This window comes from Aquarana catesbeiana, linkage group LG01, assembly GCF_042186555.1.
Source record: "Aquarana catesbeiana isolate 2022-GZ linkage group LG01, ASM4218655v1, whole genome shotgun sequence".
NCBI classification, from domain to species: Eukaryota; Metazoa; Chordata; class Amphibia; order Anura; family Ranidae; genus Aquarana; species Aquarana catesbeiana.
In genome coordinates, this window is record NC_133324.1 from 652360522 (window position 1) to 652381094 (window position 20573).

At 44.7% G+C, this 20573-nt stretch overlaps 1 long non-coding RNA gene across 1 annotated transcript in view; it reads right to left on the reverse strand.

The window, feature by feature from the left end:
• LOC141111418 (uncharacterized) overlaps positions 1-20573 on the reverse strand; it is a 40024-nt gene that overhangs the window by 12252 nt on the left and 7199 nt on the right. Inside the window, exon 2 of the long non-coding RNA XR_012236424.1 lies at positions 9270-9350. This is a non-coding gene — a long non-coding RNA (uncharacterized lncRNA). The remainder of the gene's footprint in view (positions 1-9269; positions 9351-20573) is intronic.

Here is a 20573-nt window from a genome sequence, read left to right on the forward strand (position 1 = left end):
AGCGGTGCGCTGGCAGGGTGTCAGAAAAAGTCCTGCCAGCAGCTTCTTTGGAGCGGTGAACTCACCGCTCCTCCACATGAAATTAAATGGGGAAGCGCTGCGATACTGCCGGCAAAACGCCGCTGCGGCAGCGTTTCGCGGGCGGATTTAACCCCTTTTCAGTCGCTAGCGGGGAGTTAAAAACGCCCTGCTAGCGGCCAAATAGCGCCGCTAAAACGACGGTAAAGCGGCACAGTGTAAAAGGGGTCTAAATGTATTCAAAACGCCAAGATGGGCGCTTTTGAACACTTTATTTTTTTTTAAACTCGCACCTGGCGCCTAGGATGAGAGTAATCCGTAAGTGAGGTTATGACATCAATTTCGAGGTACTAGATCTGAGACCAGAACAAAGCAATCGGCTCAGTTTGGGTCTCTGGCCAGCTGACGGACATCCCCTCCCGCTTCTTGTGATAGCGGCCAAGAGGTTGCTTAGCCGCATTGGTTGTTATTACAAGAAAGCCGACCATCAGCTCTAAAGAATGAAGCTGCAGGCATCACCCCGGTATAAACACTTGAAGCAATATCTGTAACATCGATAAGTTTGTTACTGATACCGATTTTTCAAAAGGAGTGGATATCGGCCGCGATAATTGGTCGAACCCTAGTGTGAACCCAGCCTAAGAGATTTCTTCAAATTTCCTGATGCATCTCTGGGACAGGAAGCAAAGGTAAATTTACACAATGGTACACAGAGCATAAAAATAACCGGGCATGGGTTTTAATCCCCCTTCACACTAAAATACATTTGAACTGTGAACATTTTTCCTTTGTCATGTTTTATTGTTACTTCATATTTGGATAGAAAAGAAAAAAAAATCTCTCCAATTATAATATATAATTATTATTATACAGGATTTATATAGCGCCAACAGTTTACGTAGCGCTTTACAACTTGAGGGTAGACAGTACAAATACAATACACTTTAAAACAGTAGGAATCAGAGGGCCCTGCTCCTTAGAGCTTACAATCTAAGAGGGAAGGTCAAGAGAGACAGAGATATATATATATATATATATATATATATATATATATATATATATATATATAGATCTATATATATATAGATCTATATATATAGATCTATATATATATATATATATATATATATATATATATATATATATATATATATATATATAGATCTATATATATATATATATATATATATATATATATATATATATATATATATATATATATATATATATATATATATATATATATATATATCTATCTATATCTATCTATATCTATCTATATATATCTATATATATCTATATATATCTATAGATAGATAGATAGATAGATATATAGATATATATCTATATATATATATATCACAGATTCCTAATTAGCCAATCACATGCTCAATTTAGACATTTAGACTTGGTAAAGATGACTTGCTGGAAATTCAAACCGAGCATCAGATTAGGAAAGAAAGGGGATTTAAGTGACTTTGAACGTGGCATGGCTGTTGGTTCCAGACAGGCTGCTCTGAGCATTTCAAAAGCTGCTGATCTACTGGGATTTCCACACACAACCATCTCTCGGGTTTACAGAGAATGGTCAGCAGTATAATGCACCATGTCACAAAGCTCAAATTATCTCACCACTGGTTTCTTGAACATGACACTGAAGTCACTTTACTCCAATGGCCTCCACAGTCACCAGATCTCAATCCAATAGAGCACCTTTGGGATGTGGTGGAGATTCGCATCATGGATGTGCAGCCAACAAATCTGCAGCAACCGTGTGATGCTATCATATCAATATGGACCAAAATCTCTGCGGAATGTTTCAAACATCTTGTTGAATCCATGGCAGGAAGAATTAAAGCAGGAGTTCCACCCATTTAAAAGTCAGCAGCTACAAAAAGTGTATCGAACACCCACCTGTCCCACGGTCCAGCGATGCGGGCGAATGAAGCCCCGCGCCTCTCCACCTCCGCGCTGCGGTGCCAGCAGTGTAACTGTGGGCGCCCGACTGTGGCTTCACTGCCGGGCATGCACCGCGCATGCACGAGCCACGCTGCGATTGGCCGGGTAATCTTCTGGGACCTGCAACGTGTCCCAGAATATTGCAGGGGGGGGTGCACTTCCATCCAGCGCCGCGGAGCCCCAGGAGGAAGTGGGAGCTGGATGCCTCTAAAAAAAAAAAAAAAAAAAAAAAAAAAAGGAGGAGGGTATCCACTCCCCCCCAAATTTGGCATGTCAGGGGGTCACCATCACTTAAAGCAGAAGTTCCATTTTTGGGTGGAACTCTGCTTTAAGGCAGTTCTGAAGGCTAAAGGGGCTCTAACTTGGTACTAGCAAGGTGTACCTAATAAAATGGCTGTTGAGTGTATACCATCTACAGTCTATTAATAGCAATCTATTTATCTAATAAAAACACAAAACAGAGATCCTCTATTTAAAAGATTTAGAGAGCTCTTTATCAAATTTGACCCGGCTACGTCAATCGCCAGAAATTTTTAGATTAAAATGGATACACACCACTGTCCCAGTGTAATCTAATGGCACAGTATTAATGTATATATACACACACATGCAAGCCTCCTTCATGTATCCATACCTTCCAAATGTCAACCCCTTTAGCAGTAGGAGCCCCACAAAACTCTGGAATCAGTGGGTGGGTCTCTTTGCCGGAGCTCGTGGGCAGAGTCATAATGTCACAAGAATCCCCGCCTACCTCTACACTCTCCTACTCTTCAGTCACACTGATCATGCCCCATGATGAGTAACATCCAGTCAAAACTCAGGAAAGGCACCACATGACTTCAGCCTGCCCAATCATGCTGAGGTGTGGAGCAGCCAATCCTGGGAGAGCTGGAGAAGAAAGGGGGGGGGGGGGTGAAGCTGGAATTGTAACACACTCTCTGCTCCTTCATGAGATAAAGAAAGGAGACAGCAGTGGGGGATGTGGCAACACAAATTTATCTGTGTATCATTTGTTTATCTTAGGCTCAATGTACACGGGACATTTTTACAACCTCTCCTGAGCGATTTAACTTGACATATAAAAACCCACGTTTAAAACGTCCGTTTTGCCGCTTTTTTTTATCTTTCCAAAATGGCCAAAAATGAAAAACGCCTGTAAATGAAACGTGGCTAAACGCAGGTACCGCGTTTAGCATTTGAAACTTCGGCGTATAAACTAATTTTTTTTGCCCTCAAAGAAAAGCTTCTAATCGCAACTTCCTAAAAACGACACAGACACATAAGATAACATTGGATGAGTTCAGGGGCAGCTGAAAAAAGCAGCCAACTGCCTGTGAACGTCCATTTAGCAGCAGCGTACATGAGGCCTTACTACAAAACGACAAGAGAATTGCTCAGAGCTGGTCTAACTCTTCGTGGACAGACTAGGCACAGATGACTTGATATCCTCTACTGTACCAGGTATAAGTCTTCATTAAAAAAAAAACAAAAAAACACAACACATAATAATTCTCAGGTTTACATTAACTTTAACCACTTCAGCCCCAGAAGATTTTACCCCCTTCCTGACCAGAGCACTTTTTGCAATTTGGCACTGCATTTCTTTAACTGACAATTGCGCGGTTGTGCAACGTTGTACCCAAAAATAATATGGACATCCTTTTTTCCCCACAAATAGAGCTTTCTAAATATCCCCCAATAATATATAAAAAAAACCTAATTTTTTTCTTCAGTGTAGGCCAATATGTAGTCTACATGTTTTTTTTTTTTAAACCAAAAATAAATCGCAATAAGCGTATATTGATTGGTTTGCGCAAAGGTTATATAGAGTTACCATGGGCCTTTTGGCTGCTTCTCTGATTAATGCTCTTCCTGCCCAGCCTGTCAATTTAGGTGGACGGCCATGTCTTGGTAGGTTTGCAGTTGTGCCATACAGTTTCCCTTTTTTAGATGATGGATTGAACAGTGCTCAGCAAGATGTTCAAAGCTTGGGATATTTTTTTTTTTTTTGTTATAACCTAGTGTTTATTCACTAAGTTTCTCTAACAAACCTCTGAGGGCTTCACAGAATAGCTGTATTAAATTAAATTACACAGAGGTGGACCCTATATACTAATTAGGTAAATTCTGTAGGCAATGGGTTCCACTAGGACCCATTTAGTTAGGGGTATCAGAGTTAGGGGGCTGAATCCAAATGCACTCCACACACACTTCACATATTTGTAAAAAAAAAAAAAAAAAAAATTGAAAATCATTTTCCTTCCACTTCACAATTATGTGCCACTTTGCGTTGGTCTATCACAAAAAATCCTAATAAAGTACATTTATGTTTTTGCTTGTAACATGACACAATGTGGAAAATTTCAAAGGGGTGTGAATACTTTTGCAAGGCATGGTACCTTTACTAATAACGTTGTATTTTATTATTTAAAGGATTTGATAGGTGCACTTACTTCCCATAGCCAGACCCTGGCATACGAAGCGGCACAGAGTACACAATACAGGCTACATCAGAGCTGTCCACCCACCACTGAGAGGAAGAAGGAAACCTCCCTGGAAGAGCCATAGATATTATTATTAGAGCTGTCCTTAGATAAGCGGAATGAACAGTCATGACATAAGATGGGATTATTAGACCTCGGTAGTTCCAGGCTCATGGGTAAAGCATAACTCCAGGTAAACAGCTGAATACACCTAATCCATATCTTGGGGCTGTTTACAAGGGATGGGCTCAGGCACATTCCGATCCTAGTCTGAACTCAACACAGCAATCCTGCCAGGAAGCGGTTGTCTGTCCATGACCAATCATAAGCAGTTGAGGCATTCCCTGACCCTCTGCCGCACCAATACACGCCCCTTGTGTACATGTGGCTGAGGGGTGGGCAATGCCTCCGCCGATTATGATTGGCTATGGACAGACAACCGCTTCCTGGCAGGATTGCTGTGGTGGGTTCAGACTACGATCCAAACATGCTTGAGCCCATCTCTACCATTTGTCTGTTTGCTCACCCTTTTCCAGTATCCTCATGGACATCAGGAGTTGGAAAAGTCTTTTTTTTATTTGGTGGTGGGTCATAGTAATAAAAAAAATATTCAGTCAATATAAAGTAGATTTTTCTTTTATTAATAATAAATAAAAAATAAGGGCATTTTCCTGGCCCTACAAAGGGGTACAAACAACAAATAATGCACACACATGTGGCACATCAGGAGTAGGATGTTTATTTTTTGAGTGGGTCATGCTGATGGCATAACACATACTATTAAATTAATTTAAAAAAAATAAAAGTTTAATTTTTTTGGGCCATTTTACTTTTAAAAAAAATCAGTAGATGTCTATTAACCACCAAATAAAAGGCCAGTTGGTTCTGATAAAAAAACAAGATGTAATTCACCTGGGGCTCCTCAAGATTTTGCATTCTTTTAAAGGGTACCAAGACTAAAAAGAAAGGTCTAGAAATACTGGAAAAGGAAGAGATATGGTCATTATCCATGGAGCTTATTAAATACAAGGGATTGATTTACTAAAGACAAATAAATAGACTGTGCACTTTGCAAGTGCAGTTGCTCTGATCGTTCCCAAGAGAGACAGAGTGGCGGTCTGCCTACGTAAACAAGGCAGACCACCGTTCTGTTAGTAGGGGAGACAGAAATCCTGTGTTTCTGCTAAGCAGGAACACGGATCTCTCTTCTCACAGCCAAAGCACCCCCCACACAGTTAGAAAGCTCCCCCTAGGAGCACGTTTAACCCTTTGATTGCCCCTGGTGTTAACCCCTTCCTTCCCAGTGTCATTAGTACAGTGACAGTGCATATTTTTTAGCACTTATCACTGTATTGGTGTCATTGGTCCCCAAAATGTGTCACTTAGTGTAAGATTTGTTTGCCGCATGTCGCAGCCCCGCTAAAAATAAAAATTCCATAAAAATATCCCAAAGTTTGTAGACACTATAACTTTTGCGCAAACCAATCAATATACGCTCACTGGGATTTTTTTTTTTACCAAAAATATGTAGCAGAATACATATTGGCCCAAACTGATGAAGACATTTGATTTTTTTAAATTTTTTATTGGGTGTGTTTAGAAAGTAAAAGTCTGTTTTTTTCAAAATGGTCAGTTCCTTTTTTTTTTTTAAATAGCGCAAAAAATAAAAACCACAGACGTGATCAAATACCACCAAAAGAAAGCTCTATTTGTGGGAAAAAAATAGACATCAATTTTGTGTACAGCGTCAAACGACCGCGCAATTGTCTGTTAAAGTAATGCAGTGCCAGCAGGATTGCTTTGGTGGGTTCAGACTAAGATTTGTGAAAAAGTATTGGTGGGGGTTATGGCGCTCCCTTAAGGGGGGTATATAAATAAATAAAGTGGATATTGCAATACACAAAAGTTAAATAACACTAGTGTACACAAATCTCATTGCCCATACATTGAATAGTACCATCAAAAAAGTGAAAAAAATAAAAAGTATTATTAGAAAACATACCATCCACATATAGTGGGGAACTGTGAAGTATTGATCAATTGTAAATTGCTGACCAATTCTGTGCTAATATATATAGTGCATGTGCAATCTCTGACAATAGTCCAACGTGCTCCAACAATTGATAACAGATGCAGGCCAATAAGAGAAAAAAGTGCTATTGATAATAAATGAAAAAATAAAAAATAAAAAGTTCAAAAAGTCTAGTCAGAAATTATATATGTTATGTGGATAGCAGAACTGAGTTCCATCTGCATTAGTGACTGTGGTGCCCACAAAGAAGGATATTCGTGACTTCTGTGCTCCCCCCTTTGGCTCCCCATTTACCGGCTCCCAATACCCCTACAGGGGTAGCAGACACTATAAGATTCCAATGCCGTCCTCATGGATGGTATCCCGTGGTTTCTGAAATATGGTTCTCCTCTATCCCAGGGTTCCCAGGTCAATCATCCATAGCAGCTTCCACCACCACATCCAAGAAGGGGAATCGCCAGAGAAAAAATCCACTTAAAAAAGTTCCACTTGGTTTAAGCTCCAGCAGACTCCCAATGAGCAGACTAAGATTTGAAGTGCATCAAGCTGTCACAAAGCTTGAGTACCAAAAGTGATATCCACTACAGATCTGTACCTGTGGGGAACTGAACACGCAGCAAACGGAACCCTGACAAAGACAAGCTGTGCAGATATTTGGCAACCACCCCAATCAAGGCTAGCTGGTAAGTGTGCTGCGAATATTTTTGTTATTTTGTAATACACCAAGTGCACCTTACTGTAAAGGCTAGTTATAGATTGGGGTGGTTGCCACTTATCTGCACAGCTTTTCGGCTGCATTGTGTGTGGGGACACATTGGATGCTTTCAGCTGTCATTGTGCTTTTGCTGGGTGTCCAACCTGTCCCTGAATCTTTAAAGGAGGGGGCGCCCCCTCTAGGCAAACCTGCCCTTAATGTATCCCCTGCTACATGTGCTTTAACTTGGGAGACTGAAAAGTATACAGTTAGGAACACAGTATACAGAGGAGCCTTGGCGACGCATTGTGGCTTTCACATAGATTTGAAAATGTGTACAACTAAACCCTCTGTCTTTACCATAGCAGCCAGCAAAAAAAAACAAATTAGCCCCATCCAACTGTGTAAGTGTACTGGGAAGTTATTTGTCGTTTTGTAACCTGACAAAGACTGACGAGAACAGGAAAGCTCTTTAGTACAAATCCTAAAACAAAGGCCCCTCCAAAAATATGAATCCATGAGTCAAAGTGAGGCCAGCTTAACTACTTTATGACCGCCTACCGCACATATACTTCAGCAGGGCGGCCGCTAGATCATGGATCATGTACCTAGTATGTGACCTGCACACCCCCCGCCTTCCCAGCTGTGCTGCAATTGGCTGCAGCGCCAACCGATCAGCAGCTGCCTGCCGCTGATTGGTCACAGACACCTAACGATCGGCTCTGGACATTACCAAAAACAGCCCTGTGTAGGTAAACACACACGTCTTTCCTCTGACAGCAGCAAAGTGCTGTTTTCTTTTCTTCAGAAAGAAAACAAAAAAAAAAACAAAAAGAAAAAAAAAAAAAAACACACACAGTAACACATGTTGGCCACGCATTCAACCCCTTGAACCCCGAATCAATATACACTTATTGTGATTATTTTTACTAAAAATATGTAGCAGAATACATTTTGCCCTAAATTGGTGAAGAAATTAGATTTTAAATTTTTTTATTGGATGTTTTATAGTAGAAATAAAAAAAAATATTGTTTTTTGCAAAACAGTTGGTCTTTTTTTGTTTAAAGTGCAAAAGAGAAAAACTGCAGTGATGATCAAATACCACCAAAAAAAAGCTCTATTTGTGAGGGGGGGGACGACATAAATTTTATTTGGGTACAGTGTCGCACAACCATGCAATTGTCAGTTAAAGTAAACGCAGTGCCATGTCACAAAAAAATGGCCTGGTCATGAAGGGGGTAAATCTTCTGGAGTTGTTAAAACGTATTCTTCACATTCAAGAATTAAGTGGAATCCCCTCCACTTGAGGTCTCATGTGGGTCTCTCAGTTTGGACCCCCTGCTGATCCAGCTCAGAGACTTATGAATTTTTTTTCCAAGGCACAACTCCGGCTCAGAAATCTAAGACCCCTTTCACACTGGGGTGGCGTTGGAGCACTGCGCATTTTAGCAGCACTTTACCACTGTTATAGCGACACGCTTTTAACCCCCCAGAAGGGGTTAAAAGTGACCGCTTAGCGCTGCTTTCAATTTCAATGGGCAGAGGAGTGCTGTATACATTGCTCCTTCACCGCTCCAAAGATGCTGCTTGCAGGACTTTTTTTTCCTGTCCTGCAAGCACACCGCCCCAGTTTGAAAGCACTCGGGCTTTCACACTGGGGCTGCAGAATGGGCAGTTTTCAGGCGCTATTTTTAGTGCAAAAACGCCTGTAAAGCGCCTCAGTGTGAAAGGGGTCTAATGGTAACGGATTTCTAAGCCAGAGCGGAGTCTCCAGACAACACTATTTTGTTCTGCCTCTGATACTACAAAATAACAGGTCTTTCCAGTCATACCACCCAGCTTGTATTAGCCCATAAGTGGATGGATTTTCCTCATCGAACCCAAAGTTTGTGTTGATCTGAACAGAACTATGTTGAATGGCATGAAATGTGAGCTGCTACTCCATTTTAAACAAGTGCTAAAGATGGACATAGCAGCGCAGGAGTTTTTTTTTTTTTTTTAACATTTTTTAGGTTTGTGTGTGAAGTTGTAAGACACACATAATGTAAACATAGAATACAGACTAGAACATTTTCAACTTACCAGTCTAAGGCCATTTATTGAAACAATGAAGTCAAAGAAAGGTTCAAGCCCAGCTCTGTGTCCAGGAGAGTTCTCTTGTACCTGTTGAGAGAAGCGGAGTCTGTTTAGTCATCGATTTGGATAGATTTTTGATTTATTATCACAGTAAATCTGAACTGTACTGTGTAGGATGTGAGGGCTGTTGGTGCTTTGACTTGAAACCAACAGATTTAGGACTTATGGAGTGAATATAGTGGCTGCCGCTGTCAATCGTTCCTTCAGGGCTCCCAGTGCACTCATTGCCCGGCTATAATGCTGATCCTCGGACATCACAACTTTGTAAAGTTACCGACGCAAAACTAATATGCACACTAGGATTTATGATGTCTTTTTGTGCAGGATTTTTCCAGGCCCGTGACTAAGAAGATATTGAAGGAAAAGGTAAGCAACTAGCAAATTAAGAAGGTTGGCAATGGCAGTCCTCACATTTCAGTAGAAGTTTGTCTAAAAGGACCATCACCGGCATCCGCTAAAATGAACAATAAGCCAATCTGAACTCTGATCCTCCACTTTGGCTGTGATGAAGATGTGTGATCAAGGAATAAGAGAGAATATTTCTATACTAGGAATGCAGTTTTAAAGAGTGGGGGATGGGAGGGAAGGGACACAGGGCAAGTCCTATCTAAATGAATGGTCAATCAAATGACTGACCAGTTACTGACCAAACACCTAGTGTGGTGTTGTTGCTGTAACCAAAACCAGACACTAAAAAACCAGGAGGGGGGAGGGGATACTTGGTATAGAGAATATCGAGTGAAAAGAGGTTACTCTAGCAGCAAAATTGATCGGAATATAAATATATCAAAATTGGCAGTTTATTGGTAAAAATAGCAAACATATAGAGGCATTCAAGAAGGCAAACACATTATGACTAATGGCAGGTAACCATATCAAAAAGATGATGTTACAGACAGGACAACATGTAAAGACAAAATACACAACAACACATAACACGGTCCGGACTTAGTATGGTGGTCAGCAGCTATGGAATTCCAATTGGTCAATGCAATCACAATACAGGATTACAGTCATATAATGGGTGAATTCATTAATTTGGTATAACGGGCTGCTGAGCATCATACAGCTGGGAGAACAGGAGGGATAGAAGGACGGGTTGAGGGATAACCAATGACAAATGTCTGGCAGGACCCGCTCATAGGGGGTGGCTGGGCGTGAGAATTGTGACTGTAAGTATCTTCAATGATGGGGACTGTAAGGGCAACCTCAAATTCTCAGGCAGTCCATGGAGTACAAATGTCACTTAATTGGCCAAGTCCACATCATAGTGATTTGCAGGGTATTAATAATTGAATGTTCCCGATTGTCAAGTTAAATTACAGGTCACTGCTCCTGGTATTTAATGACGGCCTCCTATTGTGGTCACTAGAAGCAGTAAGGCATTGTGCACGGTGTTCCAGTATTTTATAATGCCAAGTGACTAAGCTTAATGCACTGTGCTTCAAGATGCAGGCATGTAAAGACACCAATTGATGACTACTCGGAGTGTTCATACATTACCACTCATATGTGTTGTAGAGGGCTGGTCCGATGTCTTTCTTTGGTAGTGTGATCCAGGAGGCTTTAATAGCAGCAGGATTCTCACAGCCAACGATGGCGATCACCATATGTTACCAGGCTTATTGTTGTATAGATTCGTCGTTGGTGTTCCCAATCTCTTAGATGGCTAAAAGCCGTTTAGCGTCCGCTATGGCGTTCGTCTTGTTCCTCACGGCTGTTCGGCTCCCATAGCACTGTGAAGCGTGACAGCGCCGTTGATGACGTCAGCGCGTTTCGCTGGAGCTTAGTAGCATAGCTTCATCTTGGACGTTTAACTTGACAATCGGGAACATTCAATTATTAATACCCTGCAAATCACTATGATGTGGACTTGGCCAATTAAGTGACATTTGTACTCCATGGACTGCCTGAGAATTTGAGGTTGCCCTTACAGTCCCCATCATTGAAGATACTTACAGTCACAATTCTCACACCCAGCCACCCCCTATGAGCGGGTCCTGCCAGACATTTGTCATTGGTTATCCCTCAACCCGTCCTTCTATCCCTCCTGTTCTCCCAGCTGTATGATGCTCAGCAGCCCGTTATACCAAATTAATGAATTCACCCATTATATGACTGTAATCCTGTATTGTGATTGCATTGACCAATTGGAATTCCATAGCTGCTGACCACCATACTAAGTCCGGACCGTGTTATGTGTTGTTGTGTATTTTGTCTTTACATGTTGTCCTGTCTGTAACATCATCTTTTTGATATGGTTACCTGCCATTAGTCATAATGTGTTTGCCTTCTTGAATGCCTCTATATGTTTGCCATTTTTTATATATTTATATTCTGATCAATTTTGTTGCTAGAGTAACCTTTTTTCACTCGATATTCTCTATACCGAGTATCCCCTCCCTCCTTCCCTTGTCCCCCCCCCCCTCCTGTTTTTTTAGGAATGCAGTTTGCTGTAATGCACAATAAATAACTACTTAGAGCAGTTCAATCATGTGGGGTCTAAAAGCGTGTTGAGAAGCTACCTTTAAAAAGGCACTATATAAAATAAAGATTTTTATTATTAAAAAACAGCTTGAAGGAAGTTGTAAGGGCAGAAGGTTTTTTTTATCTTCATGCATTCTATGCATGAAGATAAACCTTCAGTGTGCAGCAGGCCCCCTAATACTTACCTGAGCCTCATCTCAATCCAACAATGTTGCACAAGTGTGTCTGCTGTCCGGGATTCTCCCTCCCGATTGGCTGAGACACTGCTGCTGTCAAAATCAGTTAGCCAATGAGAAGAGTGGGGGCGGGCTGAACCGCGGCTCCGTGTCTGAATGGACACACAGAGCAGCGGCTCGGGTGCCCCCATAGCAAGCTGTTTGCTGTGGGGCCACTCAATAGGAGGGAAGGACCAGAAGCGCCGACAAGAGACCCAAGAAGAGGAGGATCTGGGCTGCTCTGTGCAAAATCACTGCACAGAGCAGGTACGATTTAACATGTTTGTAATTTTTAAAGAAAAGAAAATGAAAATTTGTACTTTAGTATCACTTTAATACGTTGATTTCCTATGATCATCAGCACCATCTAGTGCCCATAATGTGATAATTTTCCTGGAGTACTTCAAATCTGGAAAATACGGCATTATGGCTGCTAGATGGAGCTGATGATGTCACTGAATTAAGCAAAATACAGTCAGAATCTGAAGGATGGGCAAATGCTTGTTACATTCATGCAACACTTTTTTGGTTTTGTTTATATAAACAGACCCCTTTATGTTTTCCCACTTACTGGGATGGCAGCACAATAACACGTTGGGTTTCATGCATGAAGGATCGCTGGGGCTTTTTTGCTATTTTATTTTGCAATGTGTTTATTTTTGAGCACGCATTTGCAGATTTTTAAATTTTTTTTGTGTAAAAATCTGACATTTCATCCAGAAAATGGGTAGGATATTTTAAGGCTCCTTTCACACTAGAGGATCGATCGGGTCCACCTGTCAATTTATCGGGCGGACTCAATTGGACCCTCCAGTCTGCTCTACGGACATCTGATCTGCTAAAACAGGTGGGATCTGTTCCCCATCCATCTGGCGGATCAGATAACAGTCGGGTTAGACAGACAGACAGACAGTCCGTTTACATTGGACCGCCCATAGAGCGGGCTGTGTCTTCATAAGCGGAGCGGATATGGACCAGCCATCTGCCTGCTCAGTGGGGATTAGCTGAAGGATTCCCTGCTGAGCAGACAGACTCCATGTGGAAGGGGCCTAACACATCTTAGTGCATTTTGCAGTTTAGACACTTGGGGGAGCCCTCAGTGGCTCCGTATTATTACTCTGCTTTAACTTCTGAGACAAATTATACCCCACATACTCCCATACTAGCATTGTGAAACAAAGCAGTAGAGCACAATTATTGCTTCAAGAATGCATTCAGGAGGTAAAGCGGAAGTCCCACTGACCCGGTCACCCAACAAATACTAGGGGTGAAACCGTGTATAGAGCCAACCAGTTCCACACACAAATACACAGCACAAGAATATACTTCACCCCATTCTCTGGAAGGTGGTGCTGCAGGCAGATTCAGGTTCACGGTTTCCTTTGGGAGAAAGTATCCCAGATACCTCATGGATGCCCCTTCTTCTTCCACACCACGAGTACTAAATCTTGTGTATAAGATGAGCAGCAAGAGGTAAGGAATACATTCCCCCGGGTGTAGGCTCTCAGCACTGCTAGGACTCCTCATTACACCTCACAAATCAGAGTGGCAGAACAAGGAAATGGTTAGCAAGTCCAGCTCTGGGCTCATGTACATAGTAATATATATATAACATATGTGTGATCTTGCTGGCAGTAATACCCTATGTAACATCTGTTAGCATGCAATGTCTGTAATAATGTTACATGCATGAAGTACAAATGTACCCGATTTACTAGGAAGCCCTCCCACCTAACCTCCTTGACTGCTAGGACACAGGTAGCCCCCCCACCGCACAGCATTTATACAAGCTAGGACACAAACTTCCATGACTGTTGTATAACAGAGGTAACTCTACCACCACTTATATACCCCAACCTCTTAACCTTACCTTATTAATTGAGACCACACCAAAGTTGGAGTTAACAAGGCCGTAGCAGCCTAATTTATTTAAACAAATATATATATTCAAAATAACATAAAACATTAAAACATCTGTTAATCAACCCATCAATCTCCTAGCGTTGGTCTTTGCAGGAACTTCATAACCATCTGTGGAAAAACAATACTGCACTGCGGTACCTCTCCAAGTGTATTAATAGGCCTCAAGCCGACATGCTGGCTCAGAGACAACCACTAACCGCAGTGCCCCCATTAACACTTTCCAGCTAATCTCCATTAGCTGGAAACCACCATCAGGACCCATAGCAACGATAGTTCCTGAACTCTTCCTTCTGAAATATCTTCCTTCCCCTGCAAAGACCAACACCCGCCACTGCCACGACATTGCAGGATTCAACGAACCTGTCCGAAATGAAAAGCAAGAAATACAAAACAGCCAAAAACAATGAAGCCAAAGGGAGGGTGGGCGGGAACTTTTCCCAAAACTGTGATGACTCATAGGGAGGGGCCTCCCTTTTATCTCCTCTCCAACCCCTCCCCCCAGCACCAACCTGATACACTCCCTCTCCTGATACTATTACCCTGTTTCCCCAGTCATGTAAGCCCTCCGCCTATGTCATTTCATTTGCTTTGCTTCGGGCTTTTCTTGACTGTTGTATAACAGAGGTAACTCTACCACCACTTATATACCCCAACCTCTTAACCTTACCTTATTAATTGAGACCACACCAAAGTTGGAGTTAACAAGGCCGTAGCAGCCTAATTTATTTAAACAAATATATATATTCAAAATAACATAAAACATTAAAACATCTGTTAATCAACCCATCAATCTCCTAGCGTTGGTCTTTGCAGGAACTTCATAACCATCTGTGGAAAAACAATACTGCACTGCGGTACCTCTCCAAGTGTATTAATAGGCCTCAAGCCGACATGCTGGCTCAGAGACAACCACTAACCGCAGTGCCCCCATTAACACTTTCCAGCTAATCTCCATTAGCTGGAAACCACCATCAGGACCCATAGCAACGATAGTTCCTGAACTCTTCCTTCTGAAATATCTTCCTTCCCCTGCAAAGACCAACACCCGCCACAGCACCCAAAGGAAACACCTTACCTATGGGTGCCCCTCCACACCCGAAGTGCTCTCTGAATACCCTCTTGTAATCCGAACACCCACATGTCAATACCCACCTCATGCAAATACACCCCATCTGCCCTCAGGTATCTCCATTTCTCAAACTCCAATTCCACGTGCCTACTAGCCAATCCCCCATGCCTAACCATGAACTTGCTCACATCCCTATTAATCTTTCTCCTGGCCCTACTAACCCTTTCCACCGACCTGGCCATCCGCCATGTTGTACGAGCCACCATGTCCGACCAAAACAATGACCATGCCAGGAAAATCCCTCAATAACCGCCACACATCGAATTTGATGTCCCGCGTAATGTCCAACATGGACCTAACCCCCAAACCGTTGCCGCCCACGTGCAAAAACGTCGGGCAGCCTGTCCCTTTTGGCATACCGATGCACTTCAGTAACAATCCTACCCCATAACATCCCGGGGACTCCCAACCACGAATACAGCCTTCCATCTATAAAAACCCATATGCCTGCCTTCTTACCCAACATCACCCCTCCTGGCCCCCCAGAACACCTAGGAATGACCCATTATCCAGACCATTCCTGCCACCGATTCTGAAATTATAAGAGAGCAAAACCCAGCCACCATGACCAAATAGTATTCCATACCACGCAGGGCCTAACATAAGGCCGAACTGCTGTCTGGGACCTCCTTGATTCCCACCACCCAATACGCTTTTACCGAATCCACATCCAGTCCACTTCTGGCTGCCTCCGTAGCAGCCCCTATCCAAAATGAATGAGAGGAAAACTCCTTCTCTACCCACCCCAATGCCCGTAAACATTTTCTTACAAAAAATCATCAACAATATGAAAGCGCGATACAGTAGATCCATCTACATGAGGCACAGCAGTGAGCCTGGCACTGGAGAACCTGTACTGACCCTTTTACCCATTTGATCGGTCTTCGATCTACGCAAAAATAAAGCCAACCCGTCATCTCCACATATAACCTTGTGACTCCCAATTCCCCCATGAACCATTTTAAGGACTGACCAACTCCTCTATCCGAAACACCCCAAAGAACGCTAACAAAAAAGGCCACCTTGAACAAGATGGCCTGATATTCAGATCAACACACTCCCCCAAACATGCTACCATACCCCGCATCATGACAAAGGTTACTGGTCTCCTGGCGGGCCACCGATCGCCGGTAACTCTTAATCGCCCATCTCACCCCAAAATCTCGTGTGAAATCAGGTTGACCTTGTAATTTGAATAGGAAAGCTAAACCAGCTAACTTCATATTCACAGCAGGAGTGGACACCCCCTCTTCCATATGCCTCACCTGAAATACAACACCAGTAAACGAACTGCCAGGCCAGCTGACCCTTCACCAGCCTTTTGAACGAACGCCAGCCCTTCCTTCCATCCCCTTCAGATCCCTGAACGAAGCACCCCACAATTTCACTGCCAGCCCCACCGGAAACAATTCCAGCAACACTAAATTCTTCCTAACTCCCGCTTCAAGCCATGACCACGGCCATGGACCAGCACTCCACTGACCCTGGAATAAAAAACCCCAAAACCTGTAGAGCCAGCAGTATCTGTAATAATTTTCATGTCAAAATCGCTAACGGGCCCTAAAATCCATAGAGCCCGTCCATGAAAGGATTCCCAAACAAAAAAAGGTATGCCATACCCTCAAGTCCTCCCTGTGCGCTTTAACCAAGCGCACAATGCTCGTGGGAGACCTGATCCCAGCTGTACTTGCCAAAACCAATGATAGAAAAACCCGCCCCCATTGGTCGAATGTGACATGCCAAATTCCGCTTACCCACGAACGATTGCAGTACTCGCAGCTGACTTTGCGTAAACAATCACACCTGCAATTTCCCCTTTTAAATTCGCCAGCTTATCTACCGACAACCTGCGTTCCATTGCACCCGAGTCCAAGACAACGCCCAGGAACGTGATGACCACGCTTAAACCAATCACACCTGCAATTTCCGCTTTTAAATTCGCCAGCTTATCTACCGACAACCTGCGTTCCATTGAACCCGAGTCCCAGACAACGCCCAGGAACATGATGACCGTGCTAGGCTCCCCCGTCTTCTCAGGTGCCACCGGAATGCCAAACCGGTCCGCTCTGTGTTCCCACGTAGCCAGGAGCCCCGCGCAGATTCTGGAAGAAGCTGGTACCATGCAAATGAAATCGTCCAGGTAATGGATGATCGAATTCCCACCCAACACATCCCTTACCACCCCTCCCACAACTGAGCTAAATTGCTCAAACAGTGCACAGGAATACATAGCAACACATCGGTGGGCATTGGACGATGCAAAATTACTCATTCCAATGACACCCCCAGCAACCGGAAGCTATCCGGGTGAACTGGGGGTAGCCGAAAAACTGATTCCACCTCCACCTTTGCCATCAATGCCCCCTTGCCGTAATGACGCACCCAACCCACCGCAGCAGCGAACGATGTACTACTCACCGAACATGTCTCCTGGTCAATGGCATCATTAACCGACCCCCTTTTCGAAAAGAAAGTGGTGAATCAACCTAAATTTGTTGGGCTCCTACTTTGGCACTACTCCAAAGAGGAAACTACCAAATCAGCGAAACAGTGCAGACGGAAAGGGGCCCTCCATGCAACCCCATGCAACTTCCCTACTAAGTTCCTCAGAAACTACATCTGGCTGTCGCATGGTTGATCACAAAGTGCAAGACACCAGGGAATCACCTCTAAAATACATGGAATCCTAACGCCAGCTGTGAAACCTGAATCCCGCAACTGAGCCACTTTCCAATCCGGATACCTACAGAGAAAACGGCCACATGCTTTTCACCATCACTGTGGTCCTCCCTCTTGTGTCCAGCCTCTCCAGCACGACCTATTCCTTGCTTGTAACCTCTGGACGACTGATGAGACCATCCACCCCTGAACACTAGTGCTTGTATCGGCACATCCCTCTGAACGTGCAGGTCCTAGCATTGTACTGCCAGCATACCCCTTTTTTGTTGCCGGCCGCCTGTCCCTGAGCCGAAAGTCCACCGGCCTCCCCTGAAAATTAACTGGTGCGGAGCCCACGCAGCCGTCCTCAAGCACAGTCACAGGCTGATGTCCTTGTGGTCCTATCTCAACGCCGGCCGGATAACTCTCCACTGACGAAAATGCTCAACATACCTCAGCCACTCCGTGCCCCCGTAAGCTCTATCCGCCTCCCCTATCAAATCCTAGTAACAAAAGAGTGCCGAACAGTATTCGGGGTTCTTTTCCCCACTTACCCTTGCACTGATGGTAAAACTCCTGTAGCCAGTTGGCAAATGTCGTCGGGATCAACCGGTATCCCCTCTTCTGTCCGTCCTCCTTTGAATGATCCGGTTTAACCCTATCCAGGTTAAATTTTTGCTAACTGCAGCAGGGAAAAAATCTCCGCATACTCACCCTACCACATCTTTTCTCATACTTCAGGCTTCAAGTGTGCACCCAATGGCCCCTCATAGTAAACATAGACCTCGCATTTTGCAGAACCAGCTAGTCTGATGACTGCCTGTCTGCCCGCAGCTTCCCCCGCCACCACCACCTTGGTCGTCCCCTGCGCAACCCCACCTGTGTTACCTGTGATGGGCATGTTGTCAAGGCCGGAGCTACCGCACCCCCCAGCAAAATGGCTTGGCCGACTACTCTTGCTGGCGGGACCCAGGCTGACACCAGCCCAGCGGGGGCTCTATCCGCATGCCCCAACTTTTGCATCAATTCCTATGTCCCAGCAAGAAAACCCAGTAACCCTGCAGCCCCCCCAGCTGCCTCAGCCACCGCTGTCCTTCCCGCCGGACCCATCTGTCCTGCCCTCTTGCCCTATGCTAACAGACAATCCCTCATGATATAAGTGTAAAGGTGACTTACCGGGCTGCACAGGAGTTGCCCCATCAGCCGACCATCTGCTTTCCAACGACGTTGCACTGCTGGGGGGGGGAGCAGCCTCTTCTTCCGACTCCCAGTTCTCCTGCCGACCTCTGTCCAGACCCCTCTTCCTCTTCTGAGAGCCCACCAGGCATAACAGCACCAGTTGCCGATGGTTCCGCCAACCTCCAAACCCCCCCGCATTGCGTACCCGCTCACCGGCTTCTGGACGGCCTTACCAGGACCAGTGTGTGGGGCCTCAGTCCTGCTGGCCTCCGCTTGCCTGGAAGTCCTCCCCGGCTGTCCCCCACTGCTCCTCCTAAGGTCCCTTGGCGGTGCATAAGAAAGCCCGGGAACCCCTTTTGCTTTGTTCCTCAATGGTAGGCCTCAGGCCGACTGACGTAGCGCTAGGGGCGGGCCCGTGCCCTCCTGTTTCCACTGCCTAGTAGGCCGCAATGCCGCCCCGGAGCCCCCAGACTGTCCTCTTGGTGACCTCCTGTGCTAAAGGGGAGACCGCACAGGACTCCCCCCATCCCACGCTGCTGCCCACTAGGCCGAGGGTCCCGTCGGGAGTCCCTGGCAGGGTACCCCCCGACTGACGCTGTGGCCTAGAGCGACGGTCCGGTGAGAAAATCGCTCCAGCGGCCTGGGCCTACACGCCTGATTTCCCTACCTCCCCCCTGTAATGTCACCTGCTGCTGTTCATGGTAAAATAAGCCTCAAAGTGTCCTGCAGCCAACCAGAGACCCTGCAATGCTGCTTCCTCCCTGAGCTGGGCCAAGAGCTGCTCCACCTCTGACATGCTTCTGTTGAACTTTTCCCAAAACTGTGATGACTCATAGGGAGGGGCCTCCCTTTTATCTCCTCTCCAACCCCTCCCCCCAGCACCAACCTGATACACTCCCTCTCCTGATACTATTACCCTGTTTCCCCAGTCATGTAAGCCCTCCGCCTATGTCATTTCATTTGCTTTGCTTCGGGCTTTTCTTTCAGGCCACTTGCAAGTGAAAATGCTCGGCGGCCATTCAGGGCTGATGGCGTATATTTACACTCAGTACTGTATGCATGTAAATGTAAGTACAAATGTTTACAAGTGTACATCATTAATAATAATAAATCATATGGAGGACCGAGGGAACTGATTATTATTTTTTATAAATGCAGATGAGAGAGCCGAGCTCAGCTGTGTGCACCATAGAATAACACACAGCTGCATTCAGATCCATATAAAATGTACACATTACAGACCTGAGTGCAGAATATTTTGTACCCGTGTACATAGGTACTCTGTCTGGGCATTCTAATTCATTTTGTTTTTATATAGAATAAGCAAAGTCTGCACATTTCCTGATGCAGCCTCACTACTGGGGGGGGGGGGGGGGGGCTGGGATGAGACACACACAGGAGGTGGGGGGGCAGAGATGACACACAGGAGGGGGGGGCAGAGATGACACACAGGAGGGGGGGGGGGAGATGAGACACACACAGGAGGGGGGGCAGAGATGAGACACACACAGGAGGGGGGGGGCAGAGATGACACATAGGAGGGGGGGCAGAGATGACACACAGGAGGGGGGGGCAGAGATGACACACAGGAGGGGGGGGCCAGAGATGAGACACAGGAGGGGGGGGCAGAGATGAGACACAGGAGGGGGGGCAGAGATG